General features: G+C 42.0%; 1 protein-coding gene across 1 annotated transcript in view; it reads left to right on the forward strand.

Moving 5' to 3' along the window:
- Positions 1 to 21,328, forward strand: part of LOC126470797 (nicolin-1-like) — a 212,500-nt gene that overhangs the window by 168,592 nt on the left and 22,580 nt on the right. The gene's annotated exons all lie outside the window — the stretch shown is intronic.

Genomic DNA, 21,328 nt, shown 5'->3' on the forward strand with positions numbered 1-21,328 from the left:
TCTCATTTCTACTGAAATAAAAATCTGATTTCTGGATATGCACTGTCAGTAGCCAAGTAGAAAGAACAACAGCCATCGTGTCTGACATTTGAGTTCAAGGGAATAGTGGTGAAAAAGTCATTGAGTAAAACAGAAGTAATATCTAGCGTTCCCAAAGGGCGTGTTATAGGCCCTCTGCGGTTCCTGATCCATATAAATGATTTAGGTGGCAATCTGAGCAGTCCTCTCAGATTGTTTGCAGATGATGCTGTCATTTACCACCTTGTAAAGTCATCAGGTGATCAAAACGAACTGCAATATGATTTGGACTAGATATCTGTATGGTGCAAAAACTGACAGTTGAAGCTAAATTATGAAGGGCATCCACATACACAATAAATCACACAAATGTAATGGCTGTAAACTTAACTCAGTATTTAAAGATAATAGTTACGATAACTGGAACGATCACATAGATAATTTTGTGAAGAAAGCGAACCAAAGACTGTGATATATTGGCAAAATACTTTGAAAATGTAACAGTTCCATTAAAGAAACTGCTTATAATACGCTTGTCCCCTTTCATCTGGAGTACTGCTGTGCGGTGAGGTACAAGCATCAGATAGCATTGACGGAGGAGATAGAAAAGTTCAAAGAAGGGCAGCTCGGTTTGTACTATCGTGGAATAGGGGAGAGAGTGCCACGGATATGATACACGAATTGGGGTTAGCAGTCGTCAAAATAAAGGCGTTTTTCGCTGCGGCAGGACCTTCTCACGAAATTTCATGCACCAGCTTTCTCTTCAGTGCGTGAAAAGATTTTGTTCGCACTCACCTATATAGGGAGAAATGATTATCATAATAAAATAAGAGAAATCAGAGCTCGCACAGAAAGATTTAATTGTTCGTTTTTCTCGAGCACTGTTCGTGAGTGGAACTGTAGAGAAATAACTTTAAGGTGGTTCGATGAATCCTCTGTCAGGCACTTGATTTTGAATTGCAGAGTAATCATGTAAATGTAGATCTTGCCTTATAGTTACAACATTTCGAAGGACACTTGCAGGATCTCTTACAAAATTTGATCTACACATGTGCAAGCGCTGAGAGATCTCAAGGGCAAAGGTAGGTGAGAAAATAGGCAGATTAACAACAACTTTAGTATTAATGAGAAAATTAAATTCAGTCTTTCGTTCCTCTAGTTTTGTCACTGCTGTTTTTGCCTGTCACTTGTTTCGAATTGCGTGTTGCCTCACTTTCACATACTGTACCGGTAGGTAGTAATATAGTTGAGTCTAGTGACTGCGGTCACTTCCAAATAGCATTATTTTTTGTTGAAAGCATACATTTGCTTAACCTCTTATCCAAATTTGAACAATCGTTTACCTACCGATCTTCTGATGTAGAACGATCTTTTATATTTTCTGTGTTTAACAAATTCTTTCTTTTCACGGGTATCTATTTTATTTGTTTGGAGATCATTTGCCGTTGTTTGACAATCGTTTTCCTTGTTTTCAAAAATTATTCAAATGGCTCTAAGCACTATGAGACTTAACATCTGAGGTCATCAATCCCCTAGACGTAGAACTACTTAAACTTAATTAACCTAAGGACATCACACACATCCATGCCCGAGACAGGATTCGAACCTGCCACCGTAGCAGCAGCGCGCTTCCGTACTGTCCGGACTGAAGCGCCTAGAACCGCTCGGTCACAACGGCCGGCATCCTTATTTTGCGATTGCTTTTCCTTATTTAGTTGCTGTTTGTCTTTATTCAGCGATACGTTTTCTTTATTCAGCAATTGTCATCCACCTTTTTGTAGTCTTGCTTTCTTTGTTCAATGATCTAAAATTGTTTGTTATCCAGGGGCAGAGTCAGGATTCGATTCTGGATCGAGAGGTTTGTTACCATTGCGGTCACCCTCACCTCTAATGTGCCACCGGCACCTATGATTTTAATAATAATAATAATAATAATAAAAATAAATTGGTTAACATCAGTACTCCATACATCAGTTTAGCATAAAATTCAAGAAATTGTAATCCAGAGAAATATAATACCTGAAAAATATTCGTCCGAAAATTCCTCAACAACATGTGTCGTGCAATTAATTTAAGAACTGTAATAGCAGACTCAAGTTTAAGAGACTTGTCCAGAAGAACCCATGTAGAAAGAAGTGGGATACTGAAGTGCTGAGTAATGAGAAGCTTTTCAAGTTCTCTCAGGCTTTAGATAACGTGATAGTGAATACCACAACAGGCAGTTCAGCTGATAAGGAATGGACATCTCTGAAAAGGGCAATCACCGAAGTTGGACAGACGTATGTATGTACAAGGAACGTACCTACAAAAAAATGTTGCGGAACGGAAAACATGCATACTTCAATTGAGTGGTGAAAGAAGGTAGTAGAAAAATGCCCAGCAGAAGGCAGGAATACAGCAGCATAATTGAAGGGCTTGTTTCAGTAGTGGTACAAGTCCATTACCTCCACTTTTCTGCCTATAATGATTCTGAAATTAATGATCCAAACAAACAGAATGAAAGGTTCATCTCTAGCAAGAAGCCATATGCTTGAATATTTCTGGTACCTCAACTGCATATTTTTCAGCGCTCATTTAACTTTAGGACTCTGTATCTCACAATGAACAAAAATGGACTTGTATCACTATTGAAATAAGCCCTTCAGTTGAGATCTCGGCTGTAAACAACGGTAAGGGACAGTATATTAGAAACAGTTACTGCATGTAAAGCTTGGTACATGTGCTTTTTTTCATATTAACTGATATTTCCGCGATAAACCGAGAAATGGTAGCAGTCTCTCACTAGTGGCAGCTGTGGATGTATGTCTGAAACAATGATGAGTGCCAAAACATAGCTGCCAGCAGTAGTAACGTGTGTTGTGTTTGTGCCAGGATAATGCATTTCAGGGACGATTCGTACAAATCCGAGGATTATGTGCATAACTACGACTCAGATCAAGATTTTAAATGTGTTCCTGAACGCAATTGGCCTCAAAAGTTGTTGCTAATCACGAAAATGTGAATAATTACTCTCTAAGAAAAAATAAAAAAACGAATAAGACGAAAATCGGAATCGACAGAGGTGATTTACATGCAAAGACAAACAAATGATAGCCGGCCGGGGTGGCCGAGCGGCTCTAGGCGCTACAGTCTGGAACCGCACGACCGCTACGTTCGCAGGTTCGAATCCTGCCTCGGCCATGAATGTGTGTGGTGTCCTTAGGTTAGTTAGGTTTAAGTGGTTCTAAGTTCTAGGTAACTGATGACCTCAGATGTTAAGTCCCATAGTGCTCAGAGCCATTTGAACCAAACAAATGATAACAACTTCAGAAAAACTGAATGATTTATTCGAGAGAAATAGATTCACAAACTGAGCAAGACAATAACGCGTTGGTTCTCTTCTGGCCCTTATGCAAGCAGTTATTCTACTTGGCATGGATTGACCGAGTTGTTGTATGTTCTCCTGAAGGATATCGTGCAAAATTCTGTCCAATTGGCGCTTTAGATCGGCAAAATCCCGAGCTGATTGGAGGGTACTGCCCATAATGCTCCAAACGTTCTCAGCTGGGGAGAGATCCTACATCCTTGTTGACCAAGGTAGGGTTTGGTAAGCACGAAGACAAGCAGTAGAAACCCACGCTGAGTGTAGACGGGCATTATTTTGCTAAAATGTGAAGCCAGAATGGTTTGCCACGAAGGGCAACAAAACTGGGCATAGCATATCGTCAAAGTACCGCTGTGTTATAAGGATAACACGTATGACAACCAAAGGGGTCCTGCTATGGAAAGAAATGGCACCCCAGAGCATCACTGCTGGCTGTCGGGACATGTGGCAGGCGATAGACACTCTGGTATCCCACCACTGTTTAGGGCCTCTCCAGACACGTTTTCAACATAGAATTTCAGTAACTGGAGTAGAATTGTCTTCAGTGATGAATCCTGCTCCAAAATGAGCCCCAAAGAGCAATCAAGAAGACGTGTCTGAAGATGCCCTGGACAGCGGTGGGTTACTAAACCTGACTGTCGCTCACCATGTGGCCCGACAAGCAGGAGTGATAGTCAGGAATTCTGGGTAATGACAGCGACAACCGACTGTTTTTCACAACCGATTGCTCAGTCGATTGTTTTCTCGTTCAGTCCGTTCTTTGAGTGACTTTATTTACATACTTTTTCAGCCTTTTCTGTTATCCATGAAACGTGACTAGGCTTGACAACTTTTTTTAGAGACAAATAAAGTATCTTATTTCAATGAGATGCGATTAAAAGGTACATTTCTGAAAATAAAGTACATTCAAAATGTACGTATTTACTTATTGAAATACGAATTTTCGTGCTTGTGGTATTAAATATCAATTTTAGGTTGGTTTTAAAAGCTTAATATGTGGTGCTACCTATTTTCCTGTTTTCTTGTTCCAGTCGTTAAGCCGACTGTAGTGGCCGAGCGGTTCTAGGGGCTACAGTCTGAAACCGCGCGACCGCTACGGTCGCAGGTTCGAATCCTGCCTCGGGCATGGATGTGTGTGATGTCCTTAGGTTAGTTAGGTTTAAGGAGTTCTCAGTTCTAGGGGACTGATGACCTCAGCAGTTAAGTCCCATAGTGCACAGAGCCATTTGAACCATTTTGCCATGTTGCAAAAACTGTTTTGTGGATTGTTGAGAACTGTCTTGGCTATGTTCTGGTTATGCATTCAAAAAGCACCAGCCACATAGTGCTCAGAGCCAGTCGTTAATGTTTCTCACTTAAGAACGATTGCTACTAAGCTTCCTGTCAGCTCGATTCTCTCTAGTTTTTACATTCGCGGTCCTCTCGCGAGACATGGCTATGAGGAAGAAATATACTGATTGACTCATTTGAAGAGAAACTGAAATAAACCTGAAGTTTACCACATGTCCAGCTGTAATCTCATCAAAATGTTTGAAATCAACTGAAAAATTTCACACATGCAAGACTGAAAAGCACAAAATAATTACTTAAATGGAAAACATTTTCGGTATAACATGGTTTTAAAACGGACCAATGAATATTAAGTAATCTCTCCTAGCCCCATACAGATTCTTAACGCCATACAAATAATCCTGAAAATTTTTGGTTGTGAATTTTTAATAGCTATGACTATGTGTAAAACCGAAAACGTAGGCATACATATGTAGCTGGTGACGTCATTTTCTGTATAAAATAGCCGGCCAGTGTGGCCGAGCGGTTATAGGCGCTTCAGTCTGGAACCGCGCGACTGCTACGGTCGCAGGGTCGAATCCAGCGTCGGGCATGGATGTGCGTGACGTCCTTAGGTTGGTTAGGTTTAAGTAGTTCTAAGTTCTAGGGGACTGATGACCTAAGATGTTAAGTCCCATAGTGCTCAGAGCCATTTGCACCATTTTTTGTATAAAATATTTACCTTCTTCACAAATAAAAGGCTGATTATTAGAATGATTTTGCATTTGTGGACATCATCACACATTGCCTATGAAACGGAATGAAAACTGTAGCTAAAACGATGAAAGGTCCCTTTCTTCTTGATATATCCTTAAGGGAACCATTGCGCTTACCTTTGGATCCCCATCCAAAGCTGCAATACGTCCGGATTTCCCCGTATTGATCCTAGTTTCACGGACTTACAGAGGCGTGCGGGAGGGATTTTTATACAACTGTCCGTGGTAAACCTGACCTTTTTTCGTGAATTCAATAGATTGGAAAAGATTGTAATAAATCGTAGTTGAAATTAATTAAAAACAGGACCTAACTATAATTAGTTTCTTCGTTTTAGTCTATTAAAAACGCAGCTGCAAGTACGCTTAGCCGCTCTCCTATGCGCATATAGTATGTTCCAGAATTGTCTTTATAACTTTAATCACGTATATTTTAAAAATGGGAATAGGAAGAAAAGCCTGGTTTGCAACATAATGTTCACACTCACCTAAAGCAGTTTTTTTCCCATGTTAGTTATTGACTGACTACCTTTGAGCAGTTTTCACAATGTGTGGAATGGTTTGTACAGACAAGATCTGACACCCCAGTCCTGCGGGACCCCATTACATTTCTTTCTTCGAGCGGGACTTGCACGAACTGTGAGCTCGCATCAGAGCAGCATTAGCATACTTTAATGAGAATGTCATAGACTGGACATGTAATTGGAATATCACCTAGATAGCCTGTGTGCTACAGACGACGCACGCATTAAAAAAAATGGTTCAAATGGCTCTGAGCACTATGGGACTCAACTGCTGAGGTGATAAGTCCCCTAGAACTTAGAACTACTTAAACCTAACTAACCTAAGGACATCACACACATCCATGCCCGAGGCAGGATTCGAACCTGCGACCATAGCGGTCGCGCGTTTCCAGACTGTAGCGCCTAGAACCGCCCGGTCACTCCGACCGGCACGCATTTAAAATGACCATGAGTCACCCCGTCACCCCTTTTTCCGTGACAGTCACGATTTTTCTAGTTCTGTTCCGAATGTTTTCAAAAGTAATTAGGGACATGTATTTGTCAATGATTTAAAAATTATGACACTATTTATCCCGAATTGTATGTTCATTTCAGCTGTATCGGTATACTGTTACTGAAAGGGTATTTTCCCGAATAAGTAATTTATGGCACAGTGAAAAAAACATTGTTTGTTGCATAAACTACGAAAATAATGTTAACGACTAGAGTGAATTATCATGAAACATGAGATGAATGTTTTCATAAGGCTGTTGAAGAATACAGACATGCTGAAGAAAATTTACAGAACTGATAAATACTGTATGCCTGCTCGCACGCCTTCATCTTAGAAGGTACTCATAAAACATAGGTTCATGTAATTTTTGTAGCAAATTAAAGCGATAGTTTGCATTTATTACGTTCAATCAGACTTTTTTGTAATGTCAAAATTTTTTAATGTGTCCTGAATTTTGCACCAGAAAGTATGGCCACCTTAACACTCTGAATTCTGTTAAGCGGCTACTAGAACCTTTGGTGTGTATGATTATTGTTGTGAAAACCGCGGTTTTCAACTTATCCCCATTTCTGAAATATGTGCGACCAAATTTGTAAGAACAATTTCGGAACACCCTGTATTTTCCATACTTGTTTATTGAGGCAACGGAAAGCCTCCGACAATGAGCGATCGCATACATCATGACGACGTCCCACCCGCCAGACAACTGAACGTCTTAAATGTCATTTGCCTTCTACTCATTCAGCTGTATAAAACTGAATCCTTGTTACTCTCATCCGTAATTATGTGTGCTGATCGGTAGGATGCGAGCACCTGCTGGCATTGTTAGCACTGAAACGCAAGCAAGGAAACATTCCCCCCTCAGGTTCCCGCTCTCTGAGGAACATTGTGGCCATCGGCCAACTTATCGTCTACAGACTGTTTATGTCCTGGATAACAATCCAATTTGAACCATATGTCCGGCATTTTCGAAGTTTTTGTCTGGGGTCGACAATTTAAGTGATAGTATGCCTACTATAGTGATACGTCAGGATAATTGTTTATGGCAACTGGAACAATTTAATGTGAATCATCTTTAAATGATGAAAAGAAAAATTACTCCATTCAGTTCATAATTCAATGAAAATGTATACTGCTTATGTTAACTTTGGCATACCCCTGAGATACGTTTTCACTTAGGACCATTCTCTGTGAGTACAATGTAGCACTACTTCAGTTTAGCTAATTAAAGTAGTGCAGGCTAGTTTCAATCAGAAGACTGAATGGACAGCTCGGTCAGCTAAAACACTAAAGAGCGGTTTCAGTTAAAAGAAAAAGTACATGACAGAAAAACAACTGATTGTTTTCATTTGAAAAGAAAGAATGAACAATTCAGTCAATATGCAAAGCTTTGGCGGTGTCGAATCTTTTCAATCAATTGCGGCTGACTGCTTCAATACAAAAAAAAGAATGAATAATAAAACTACAACCGACTGACACGATTGTTTTCATTCAGTTGTTCCCACATACTAGTTTCATTCAGAAGAATGAATTAGTAGTCCGACCAACTGAATGATTGGTTTCATTCGGTTGCTCCCACAGATTGGTTTCACTCAAAAGAATGAATGAATAATTCATCTGATGGGATAACTGCAACCAAATGGGTTGATTATTTTCCAACAACCGAATGAATCGATTGTTTCCCTCATTTTTTCTGGGGCGCCACTTCGGTGCCACTTCTTTACATAGCAGGTCCTCTTTGGTTGCCATCCGCGGATCCCTAGAGTGCAGCGGTACGCCGACGATACTGTACGCCCTGTTTTGTTGTTCTCCATGGCAAGTCATCGTGGGCTTACATTTTAGCACTCTTCGTGCTCACCAAACCCTACCTAGGCCAGCTAGGACGCCAGATCTCTCCCCAGTTCAGAACGTTTGTAGTATTATGGGCTTGGCCTTCCGTCCAGCTCGGAGTTTTGACGACCCAAGGCACCAATTGGACATAATTTGACACGATATCCCTCTGGACGACATCCAATAACTCTGTCAATCAATGCCAAGCCGAATAACTGCTTTCCTAAGAGCCAGAGGTGGACCAACGCATTAATAACTTGCTTAGGTTGTGAAGTTCTCTCTCTTTAAAAAATAATTCAATTTTTATGAAATTGTAATGATTTGTTTGTCTGTACATGCACATCACGTCTACCGATTCCGAGTTCCGTCCCATTCGCATAATTCCTTCGTGGTGCGGTTTTTTTTTTTTAGTGTATTTAAGCAAGTAAACAATGTTAAGTATATGATCCATCCCATTGTTTACGTCAATTATGTGGCAATTTGACGGCATAAACGTTAAAGACCGTCCTTAACGTTTTTATGTTCTGTAGTAAGGCGACAGTGAAATTTATATTGTGCTGAATCATAGATTAATTTTTGAGGTTGTTATGTTTTGCTACTGCAGCAACTTGTTATGCAAATCTTAGTATCATAAAGTGAAATAATTTGGGCCTTCAAATTTGTATTTTTGAGAGATTTCACAATAGTGCACCATTAACACGCTCAGCAAGTATACAGTAGGATGTCAGCGCTAAGCCACATTAAGTGCACTCAGTTTGCAAGTAAATTACACTCCTGGAAATTGAAATAAGAACACCGTGAATTCATTGTCCCAGGAAGGGGAAACTTTATTGACACATTCCTGGGGTCAGATACATCACATGATCACACTGACAGAACCACAGGCACATAGACACAGGCAACAGAGCATGCACGATGTCGGCACTAGTACAGTGTATATCCACCTTTCGCAGCAATGCAGGCTGCTATTCTCCCATGGAGACGATCGTAGAGATGCTGGATGTAGTCCTGTGGAACGGCTTGCCATGCCATTTCCACCTGGCGCCTCAGTTGGACCAGCGTTCGTGCTGGACGTGTAGACCGCGTGAGACGACGCTTCATCCAGTCCCAAACATGCTCAATGGGGGACAGATCCGGAGATCTTGCTGGCCAGGGTAGTTGACTTACACCTTCTAGAGCACGTTGGGTGGCACAGGATACATGCGGACGTGCATTGTCCTGTTGGAACAGCAAGTTCCCTTGCCGGTCTAGGAATGGTAGAACGATGGGTTCGATGACGGTTTGGATGTACCGTGCACTATTCAGTGTCCCCTCGACGATCACCAGTGGTGTACGGCCAGTGTAGGAGATTGCTCCCCACACCATGATGCCGGGTGTTGGCCCTGTGTGCCTCGGTCGTATGCAGTCCTGATTGTGGCGCTCACCTGCATGGCGCCAAACACGCATACGACCATCATTGGCACCAAGGCAGAAGCGACTCTCATCGCTGAAGACGACACGTCTCCATTCGTCCCTCCATTCACGCCTGTCGCGACACCACTGGAGGCGGGCTGCACGATGTTGGGGCGTGAGCGGAAGACGGCCTAACGGTGTGCGGGACCGTAGCCCAGCTTCATGGAGACGGTTGCGAATGGTCCTCGCCGATACCCCAGGAGCAACAGTGTCCCTAATTTGCTGGGAAGTGGCGGTGCGGTCCCCTACGGCACTGCGTAGGATCCTACGGTCTTGGCGTGCATCCGTGCGTCGCTGCGGTCCGGTCCCAGGTCGACGGGCACGTGCACCTTCCGCCGACCACTGGCGACAACATCGATGTACTGTGGAGACCTCACGCCGCACGTGTTGAGCAATTCGGCGGTACGTCCACCCGGCCTCCCGCATGCCCACTATACGCCCTCGCTCAAAGTCCGTCAACTGCACATACGGTTCACGTCCACGCTGTCGCGGCATGCTACCAGTGTTAAAGACTGCGATGGAGCTCCGTATGCCACGGCAAACTGGCTGACACTGACGGCGGCGGTGCACAAATGCTGCGCAGCTAGCGCCATTTGACGGCCAACACCGCGGTTCCTGATGTGTCCGCTGTGCCGTGCGTGTGATCATTGCTTGTACAGCCCTCTCGCAGTGTCCGGAGCAAGTATGGTGGGTCTGACACACCGGTGTCAATGTGTTCATTTTTCCATTTCCAGGAGTGTATGTTAAATACCCTAAGAATAAAGTTGTGGATAATATTCACGATTTTAAAAATATATCTAAATATATTTGAAAACAATGACTTATCTGAATAAATAAATCACATTGGATCTACTTCAAATATCTCATTAATAAATTTTTATTGACATGTGACTCTGCAGTTTCTCAAAACAAACAACTTCACCCTTATCACTCTTTGGAGCTAAGATCTTCGATTCACATAGGAATGAAATAAATAGGAAGTGCAGGGGAATCAAGGCGAAACTGCCACAGGAAAATGTAAAGAAATAAAAAATAAATGGTCGTCGGAAGAACTTTTTCACCGTACAGAAAAGTCAAAACGGCGGTCGATAAAGTTAGTCGGATGATGGGAGTGAAGAAGTATAAAATATTCAGTATTAGAATCAGAGTTTAACAGATCTTTGTACACTTAAGATCAGATAAGCTAGAAGTGATAGGTAACATTTCTTCATAACTTCTAAAATCATTAGGAGAAGTGGCAGCAAAACGACTATTCAGATTTGTTTGCAGCACTGGAATCATACCATCACACTTTCAGAAAAATATCATCCACACATTCCCGAAGACAGCAAGGGCAGGTAAGTGCGGGAACTATCGCATAATAAGTTTAACATCTAATGCGTTTACGTTGCTGACGAAAATGACATGAAAGACGCTTGGAAAAGTTTGGTTTTAGGAAAAGCAAAGGATCGAGCGAAATAGTTCCAATGTTGTACTTGATAAGAGAAGCAAGACATAAGAAAATCAAAACATATCCATGGGTTTTGTTGGCCTAGATAAAGCATTCGACAAAGGAAAATGGTACAAGATGATGGACATTCTGAGGAAAATAAGAGTTATAGGCAAAGACGGATAATATACAATATGTACAAGAACCAAGAAAGATGAGAATGGAAGACCAAAAGCGAAGTGCTAGGATTAGAATGGGTGTAAGACAGGGATGTATCCTTTCGCCCCTACTGTTCAATCTATACACTGAAGAAGAAATGACGGAAATAAAAGAAAGGTTCAGGAGTGGGATTAAAATTCCACGTGAGAGGATATCAGTGATAAAATTCGCTGCATGATATTGTTGTGCTCAGTGTAAGTGTTGAAGAATTATTGAACCTACTGAATGGAATGAACATTCTAAAGATCACATACTGTGGACTGAAGGAAAACCAAAGAAAGATGAAAGTAATGAGAAATAGCAGAAATGAGATTAGCGATGGCCTTAACATCAAAATTCGGGAGCACGAAGTAGACGAGGTGAAGGAAAGCTGCTGCCTTGGAAACAAAATAACATATGACAAATGAAGCAAGAAGAACGACAAAAGCAGAGTCGCGTAGGAAAGAGGATACTCCTGGCCAAAACAAGTCTACTGGTATCAGACATAGCACTAAATATGAGGAAGAAATTTTTGAGAATGTACATTTGGAGGACAACGTTGTATGGAAGTGAATCATGGAATGTGGGAAAGCCGAAAAGGAAGAGAATCAAAGTGTTTGAGATGTGATGCTTTAAACGGATGTTGAAAAGTAGGTGGACTGAAAATATAATAAATAAGGACGTTCTCTACATACTTTGGCAGGAGAGGAAACTCTGGAAAACACTGACAAGAAGAAGAGGCAGAATAACAGGGTATCTGTTAGGCAGTTCTCCTGTTTGTGTCGTTTTCCCATTGTCTCTCATTGAATCTGTCAATACTCGTGCATGTAGTTACAGACTACGTTTTTTTCGAACATTTGCGAGTGCCGCGAAAAACTCGTAATCTGTGCTTTGTAGCAACTATTGGCGGCAGTATACCTGTCCCAAATCAATCGTTACCTAGTTTCATTATATATTTACGTTAAAAAGGTATATTTTGGAAAACTTTCGGACGCTTACAAACGTATGTTTTCGAGAAATTTCGTAAGTTGGCAGTGGCGAGTGTTGTACGTCATCTGTTTCATGGTAAATCGGCGTTTCTGATTTACAGTTGCCATAAGTAACTAACGTACTGTGTCACTGTAGTTTTCTCCTTTAACAAGAGTGTATACTGTCTGCAATTATCGTAAATTAACGGATTTGGCGTATATTTTTCAATTACACCGTAAACAATACCAGATATATAGATATATCTTACTCTTTCTACGAACAGTTAGCTGATGCAGAGAAGCTATCTGCAGCATTCCAACAAGATGGAACAACTGATCACACATCCAACCAAAGTATGGCCCACACCAGCAAAATGTTCCCTGAAGACAGACTTGTCAGTAGAGGCCTCTCTGGTCACCAAGGTCCCTGCACTTAACCATCGAGTGGTTTGCATTTATGAGGCACACTAAAAAGCCAAGTGTATGCTGGTAATACTCGCACAATAGACGATCTTAAACGGAACATTACTAGAGAAATTAACAGCATCACGCCTGCAGAGCTAAAGCGGGTAACGTCAGCACACAAATTTACTGACGGCTGGCTGCCCATGGCCACCAATTCCAGCATCTCTTATAAACAGGCACTTCATGTTTTTAACATTATTAATATCTGTTCTTCTTTAGTTAGATCATTGTTACTTAAATCTCGGACGTGGGACATCCTGTACTGGGCACAGATAGCTGGTTAAAACCCAAAGCTGACAGTAGTGAGATTTTGGGGGGAGGGGGTGGGGGAATCGAAAGGATGGGCGAATGATAAATGGAGGTTGTGTGTTTTTCGCACTAGACAAGAAATTCAAGTCTAGCGAGATAGAAATTTAAGCTGCATGCGAGATAGTTTGGGCAAGACTCTCTATCAGGGTGGGCATAAAATTATAACTGGATCCCTCTACTGTCCATCAAACTCACCTCCTGGTGTAACCGAAACCTTTGGAGAAAAGTTCAGTTCACTAATAGGTAAGTTCCTCAATCATACTATAATCGTCAGAGGATTCTTTAATCATCCAACAGTCAGCTGAGATAATTATAATCTCGTTGCTAGGGAGCGTGACAAGACATCCTGCAAATTGCTAAATGCCTTCTCGGAAAACCATGCATAAGTGGCTCAGAACACCACTCATGATGAAAATATATTAGATCTAATGGCAGCAAACAGATCTGATCTTCATGAGGATATGCGCATCGTAACTGGTATCAGTGACCATGTGTCAGTTGTAGCAGCAGTGATTACCAACGTACGAAAGGCTACTAAAACAAGAAAATAGGTTTATATGTTCAGTAAACCAGATAAAGAAGCAGTAGTGCCATATCTCAATGAGTTACCTGAAACTTTTAGCTCTGGACAGTAGTATATAGAGGAACTATGGCTCACGTTTTAGAACAGTAGCTGACCATCCATTTGACAGATATTTACCTTGTAGAACAGTTCATAACGGGAGGAACCCTCCATGGTTTACGGACACTGAAAAGACACTCGTAAAGAGACAGAGACTACTGCATATTAACTATATAGGATTTTTGCTTACTTGGTAATCTATGACACTACACTGAATGATTTGAGAGTAGTTTGCGCACCACACATTTATCCCACTTTCACTTATATTTTACAACATGTGACACATTTTATAATACATGACACAGAGTTCTGCTCTTAGCAAACAGGCCTAAATAACTGAAGTAGTAAAGATATCTCACAGAGAATCAGTTTTCACTGCTCATATTCGATGTGTCGACTGCCGAATTCCCTATTCCCCCGCCCCACAGCTTTTTGAAACCAGGAGCACAAGGAACGCAACGGAACAGGTGTTTTATAGTTTTGCAGGCGCGTGTGACCACCACTGGTAACTGAGGAAGTGTGTGTTGGAGTGTGCTGTGTTCTCTCCATGCTGGCGGGCGTTGAAACTGTGACTGCGGGTGCCTGGTTCGTGTTCGAATCGTCTGTGTGTGCCAGTTTGAGGTGTTCAGTTGACACCGTCTCTTCTTTGCAATTCCACTCTATTCTGAATGTACATATGTCTCTCGGGAGAATTTTGTAAGGTAACGTGTGTAGTAACCATAAGAGAGGCCGTATATGATCGTCTCTCAGCCAGACTTGCATTGCTGTCTGCAGTCCTCTGTGTATGAACACCATTTTGTCTCCATGATTCTGTGGTGCCATGGGATGTACATGTACCATCCTTCTTTGTAGTCACAGATTGAACTCCATCGTGGCCTCCGTAGTTGGAAGTTGCTGCAGCTTAGTGGAGAAGAGCTCGGCAGGAAGTCGTAATTCTTCCTCAAACGCCAGATGTGCTGCAAAGCAGTGCAGGTCCTCTTTAATGATCGTTCTTATCATTAACAGAGTAGCAGTAATGATTCCGTTCACTGACTATCGCTACACATTAGAACCGCTTTTACGGTTCTGTGGAACCTTTCTGCCATCCTGTTCCTCGCTGGATGGTATCTGGTGGTTCTGATACGATAAAAGCCACATTGACATAGGAGCTTGGCCGGCAGAGGTGGCCGAGCGGTTCTAGGCGCTTGAGTCTGGAACCGCGCGACCGCTACGGTCGCAGGTTCGAATCCTGCCTCGGGCATGGATGTGTGTGATGTCCTTAGGTTAGTTAGGTTTGAGTAGTTTTAAGTTCTAGGGGACTGATGACCTCAAATGTTAAGTCCCATAGTGCTCAGAGCCATTTGAACCATAGGAGCTTGTGGAATAACTGAGAGTCGTTTGGGCACACCAAAACTCGTGATCCAGTTCGTGATCAGGGCTTTGCCCACATTTTCTGCTGCCATGTCCATGACGGGAATGGCCTCAGACCAGTGCATGAATCTGCCTGTGAAGGTCTAGAAATAATTGTGCTGGCCAGAGCTCGGTAGCAGTCCTACCGGGTCCACATGCACATGCATAAAATGCGCCAATGGTGTGCTGATGGTAGCTAATGGTGCCGAGATGTGCCTGTCAGTCTAATTCAGCTGGCAGCTCTCGCAGGATTGAGCCCATTCACTGCAGTTCTTCTTGATTCCTGGACAACTCACCTCCTTGGTGACCAACTTGACTGTTGCTTTGTTACCAGGATGCATTGTGTTATGGAAGGCCTCGAATACCTGACGCCGAAACTCCTGTGGTACGTATGGGCACTGCACGTTGCACTATAATGCTACTTGCGGCTCGGACACATAAACTTGCATTAGGGCGAGCGCAGAATTTTGCTGTTCGATGAGTTGTTGCAAGCTATTGTCTGCAAGTTGCCCTTCTGCAATTTATTTCCATGGGACAAAAAAAAATGCTGTTAATGTTGTGTGATCGGTGTGGACTGTGAAATCCCTTCCCTCCACTGAGCCTCTGAAGTGTTGCATCGCCGCGTAAATCATATGAAGCGCTCATTTCAATAGTGGTACAAGCCCATTACCTCCACTTTTTTGCCTATAATGCTTCTGAAATTAATGATCCAAACAAACAGAAAGAAAGTTCATCTCTAGCAAGAAGCGATATGCTTGAATATTTCTGGTATCTCAAATGCAGATTTTTCAGCGCTCGTTTAACTTTAGGACTCTGTATCTCAATATGAACAAAAATTGACTTGTACCACTATTGAAATAAGCCCTTCATATACAATTCCCTATCTATCGCATTCCATTTTTGCTGTGCCTGGCCGGCCGGAGTGGCCGAGCGGTTCTAGGCGCTACAGTCTGGAACCGCGCGACCGCTACGGTCGCAGGTTCGAATCCTGCCTCGGGCATGGATGTGTGGGCTGTCCTTAGGTTAGTTAGGTTTAAGTAGTTCTAAGTTCTAGGGGACTAATGACCTCAGAAGTTAAGTCCCATAGTGCTCAGAGCCATTTGAACCATTTTTTTGCTGTGCCTGAGTGAGCGTTTTTGAAAAAAAAATGCCATTGGTTGCCATTTTCCTTCGATCCGTTATTGCAATACTGGCCCGATGGCATTCTGGATAGTGTTTGCCGCTAATGCTAATGATGTTCCCTGACACGGGTGCATAAGAAACACGTTGTAAGCTACATTGTCCTTGAGTTTATGGAATGCGTCTATTTGCTCCAACGTCAACTTGGCTTTTCTTCTGCCAGACGTATATTTTCCTTACAAGGTGTCTATCAATGATGCCTGTAGTTCCGTGGCCTTGTGCGTGTGCTGGTGGTAGAAGCTGACCATGCTTGAAAACTTCTTAGCTCCATATAGGTTTTCGGAACTGGCATGTCGTGAATGCTTGATTCTGTCTCTCTGGCAGCGGTGTGATGCTTGCTGCTGATACTTTGAAAGTCCACTTCCTTTCTGCCTAGGCAGCATTTGTCTCTGTTTATGGTTATTTTGTACCACCTTATCACTGAAAGGGCTGCCTGAGATATATTCCGTGTTCTTCCAGCGAGTTGGAGAACACTAAGATGTCATTCTCTACGTCGAAAATGGCAGCACACTAGAGTTTGATCCCGTTTCCACCAGGAATGTGGTTCCCGACATTTTATCAGTCAAAAACAGTCTGCATGAGCACCACCCTGCCACAAGTGTGCAATCGGTTGTTTGTGAATTGTCTGCCAGCTGAGGCTTTGGGGCGGTGAAGCATCTGTGACTTCTGTCGTAGCGATTTGAGAATAGGTGAGTGATCGTTGTGATGAAAGATTTGTGGACATCTTCTTGAGTGGTGTGACTGCTTGCACTCCATGGGAGTAGGCGTGAATGAGCGACTCCTTTTAATCCGGTATGGTGGGAAGGTGGGAGAGCATCGATCTCAGTGCCTCTGACTGCCTGTCTCCGGCGTTTGGGTGCCGGCAAGGTGGAACACATTTGTATGCCTTCCATCCAAATTACTGTGATACCACCAGCTACTTTCGTATTCCTGGTACTTCCCGCCCTGTACTTGAGTGAAAGGTTTGCTGCATCACTTGTAGTGTGCGTTTGCTGCTGTTTCCTGTGAATATTTCAGTTTCACTAAGTGTGTACTCAGCTTGCGGTCGGTGGCTGCCAGCTGATCTTTTGTTGTCATGTGTGCTGTAGTGGTTATGTGCCATCCGAGTCCAATGAGCTCCCTTCGTCATGAACAGTCCAGGTCCATCTGGCACGTTCTCATGTGCCTCCTTGCTGGAACCATTTTTCTGAAGGCTGCTCGTAATTGCTTCAGCTTTAAGCCCAAGAATTCTTAAAGACATCTGCGTGTTGGCCACCAAAACGTTTGAATGTTGGGTGGTAGATGCATAAGCCACAACATGCAAATAGAATTCTCAGGTTTGCAAAACTGTTCCTACCGGAGTCTTAAGGTCCTTCAAAACGGTTTGGGGGACTTGTCCCCTAAATTGTTCATGATTTAGTAACTTTTGAAGATGACGCTCAGGTATTAAGGTGAAATGTTGGATTCAACAATCTTTTAATGCTATATAAAACTGATTTTGCAACACTTATTCAGTTTGTACAATTTGAATTTCGTTGAAGTGAGCTACTATACAACGAAATTTGTACATGTTATCCCTCACACCGTGCTGTTCCTCACACTGAACTGTTCAGGCTTCTCCAATTGATCATTTCTCGAATTTCTTTTGGTTATCTGCATGTTTGGTGTGCTTAGCATGGGTTGCTCCTGCTTGCAACTTTTGTTTGTGGCAAGGGTTGTTGGAGTCATAGGTGTGACACTGCTGAACGTGCTCACTTCACGGGGTCACCACTACAGGATTTTTGTTTACTTTGTGAGCTGTGACTCTGCATTGAATGATTCAAGAGTACAGTAGTTAGCATATCACACATTTTTTGCACTTTCAGTTATATTTTGCAACATGTGACACAAACAGAGTTCTACCCTTAGCGAACAATACTAAAGAACTGAGTAATTGAAGAGATACCACACACTGAACCATATTTCACTACCCACACTCGATGTGTTGACTGCCATCACTATAGGGCTATACATAGAGAAATGTTTAATTAATTGATTTTGACTGTCAAGAGAGCAATGCATGAAGCCAGTGATTACCCTAGCAGAATATTGACCAAAGATCTTTCACAAAACCAAAGAAATTCTCATTGTAAGTAAAGCCTCTTAGTGGCACCAATGTTACTGTCCAGTCACTCACAGATGAGACAGGAACTGAAATTGAAGCAGCAAACCAAAAGCAGAAATGCTTAACTTCGTTTTCAAATATTGCATTACAAAGGAAATGCCAGGAGTATTCTTCAATATAATTCCCATACCACTGAACAGATGAGTTATTAAGTGAGATGTCAGTGGCAGCAGTTGGAAGAAAGCACAGGTCACACCCATCGACAAGAAAGTAGCGGAAGCGATCCACAAAACTACCATCCATTATGCTTAATGACATCCATTTGTTGTAGAATCTTAGAACATGTTCTGAGGTCAAGCATAATGACGTATCTCGAACAGAATAACGTCCTCCAAGCCAACAAGCATCGATTTCGGAAACATCCATCATGTGGAAGCCAACGCGCGCATTTCTCACGTAACATACTAAATGCCATAGCTCAAGGTAATCAGAAAGATGCAATATGGTACTGCATTCCTCAATTTCTGAAAAGCATTTTACTCAGTACCACGTCTATACTTATTACCAAAAGTATGATCATAAAGGGTATCAAGGGATAATAGTGACTGGATATTTTGGTAGACACGACACAGCAAGTTGTCTTGGATAGAGAGTCATTGATAGATGTAGATGTAACTTTAGTTGTGCCCCAAGAAAGAGTGTTGGGACTCTTGTCATTCATGCTGTATATAAATGATGTTGTGGACGATATTAATAGTAACCTCAGACATTACGCAGACAATGCACCTTTCTGTAATGAAATTCTGTATGAAAGAATTTGCTTAAATATTCAGTCAGACCTTGATAAGATTTTGAAGTGGTGCAAAGATTGGCAACTTGCTTTAAATGTTCAGAAATGTAAGATTGTGCACCCACAAAACGAAAAAACGTAGTATCCTGTGACAATAATATTAATGAGTCATAGTTGAAATTAATCAATCTGGTTGCAACAGTTTGTATTAATATTAAATGGAACAATCACATAACAGTTGTAGGTAAAATGGGTGGCCGACTGCAACTCAGTCATAGAATACAAGAGAAATGCAGTCAGTCTACAAAGGAGATCGCACACAAAACACTTGTGTGACCCATCCTAGAATACCGGTAAAGTGTTTGAGACCTATACCAGATAGGACTAACGTAGGATATTGAACAGACACAAGATCCTGATAGAAATGAACTGGCAGATTCTTGAAGATAGATGCAATCAACTGTAAGTGATGAGTCTACGGATATATTACAAACCACTACATCTCACTCCCACAGTGATTCTGAAGACAAGAATAGATAAATTACAGTACAAACAGAGGCATTTGAGTAATCATTCTTTCTGCAGTCCATATGTGAAATGGGACGTCTGCCGTGCGCTTCACAGTGGTTTGCAATATACGCAAACGCAGATACAACTTCCATGTTACTTGAGGGAGCTGTAGAGGGTAAATCTGTATAGGCAGAGAGAGATTGTAACATATCCAGCAAATAATTGAGGGTGTTGTGTACAGTTGCTACCTGAGTTGAAGAGGTTAGCAAAGGAGAGTATGTAATTCATGGTGGGCCACATCAAACCAGTCAGAAGACTGATGATGACCCGCTTCCTTCCAACCCCAAAAAATAAACTTTGATAGGACCATAATTTACACAGTATGGAATAGGTCTGAAGACTAAGACTAAGTGAACATGTAAATGGGAATGGTGTTCCTTTCAGTAGTGGGAAGTCAGTGTTTCTAGTTTTTTTCATTAATGGAAGATCTATCCTTTCTGTCTTCCGTTACTCAGCATTACTCGTATGTGGATCGTCATTTCTACCTATGGATTTACAAACTATGTGGGATGTTTTGATGACAGCAGGCATGGTCAGCCCTGGAATGTGTGTCTTTACCTGGTTAAAATGTTACCGATGAGGCTGCAAGCCCATCAGAATGGCCACACCCTAACTCAAGCAGCTGAGAAGTAACCTGTGTTAAATGTAGTTTGTAATTTATAGAATTTCTTGCCATTTCTGAGAGTCTTATAGTTTTCATGCTGCTTTACTCTTCAAACTCTGTGAAATTTAGTGTACCGGTATGTAAAAATATAAATGCATTTCCTGAAACATGTTGCCGGAAGGGTCATGATATCTGTCCCCTACTTGGTTTTCTCCTGTTACTATTAGGTATTATACACTCCAGATCCACCCCAGCCAGCTCTCTGCCCGATAGGAGAAACTTCTCAGATCATCTTGTTTCACACCTGTATCTCTTTTATAATGTTATCTTTTTCAGTGATAGTCATCTCACCTTTTATTTTTTTGCTAATCCCAACACATTACCTAATCTAACAACAGTAGGGGATTATGGGTCCACCTTGATGCAAAATTAAAAACAGACCCACAATCTCATATTGTTGTTTTTATGCAAACACAGACCAATGGAAGAGTTTCAAAATAAATTGACCTAAGCTTATACCTCAGTAACCGACTTTGTGACTTTTACGAGTTCCTAACCAGGAGCAAATTTTATAATATCATCTGTGTGCTTTAATAGTTTATTTTCTTGAGTTTCTGCGTGTTAATTTAATATCTAGTAGCCACAGTTCTCGCGTTTTCGTTTGCATCGGAAAGTAAACTGATTTTGTGACATATTACAAGTTCCTAATCAGGGGCGAATTATTTAGTGTCACCTGAGTGCTTTGGTAGTTAGGTTTTTGAATCTCTGCTTATTAATCCAAATTATTAGACACAGTTCCTGCGTTTTCGTCAGTCTCTACAGTAGCGTTCCGCAGCACATGCCGATAGTCCTTTTATCTGCGTAGTTTAGTTTTCCACGGTCTTTGGTATGGATATTGAATGTGATTGTTGTGTGTGGATGCGAGCCGAGTTGGTGAATCTTCGCTCTCAGCTCCAGGCTGCGATGGCTTAGGGTACAAAGCGTGAGGCTGCAGTGGAT

The sequence above is a fragment of the Schistocerca serialis genome, chromosome 3, assembly GCF_023864345.2.
Source record: "Schistocerca serialis cubense isolate TAMUIC-IGC-003099 chromosome 3, iqSchSeri2.2, whole genome shotgun sequence".
NCBI classification, from domain to species: Eukaryota; Metazoa; Arthropoda; class Insecta; order Orthoptera; family Acrididae; genus Schistocerca; species Schistocerca serialis.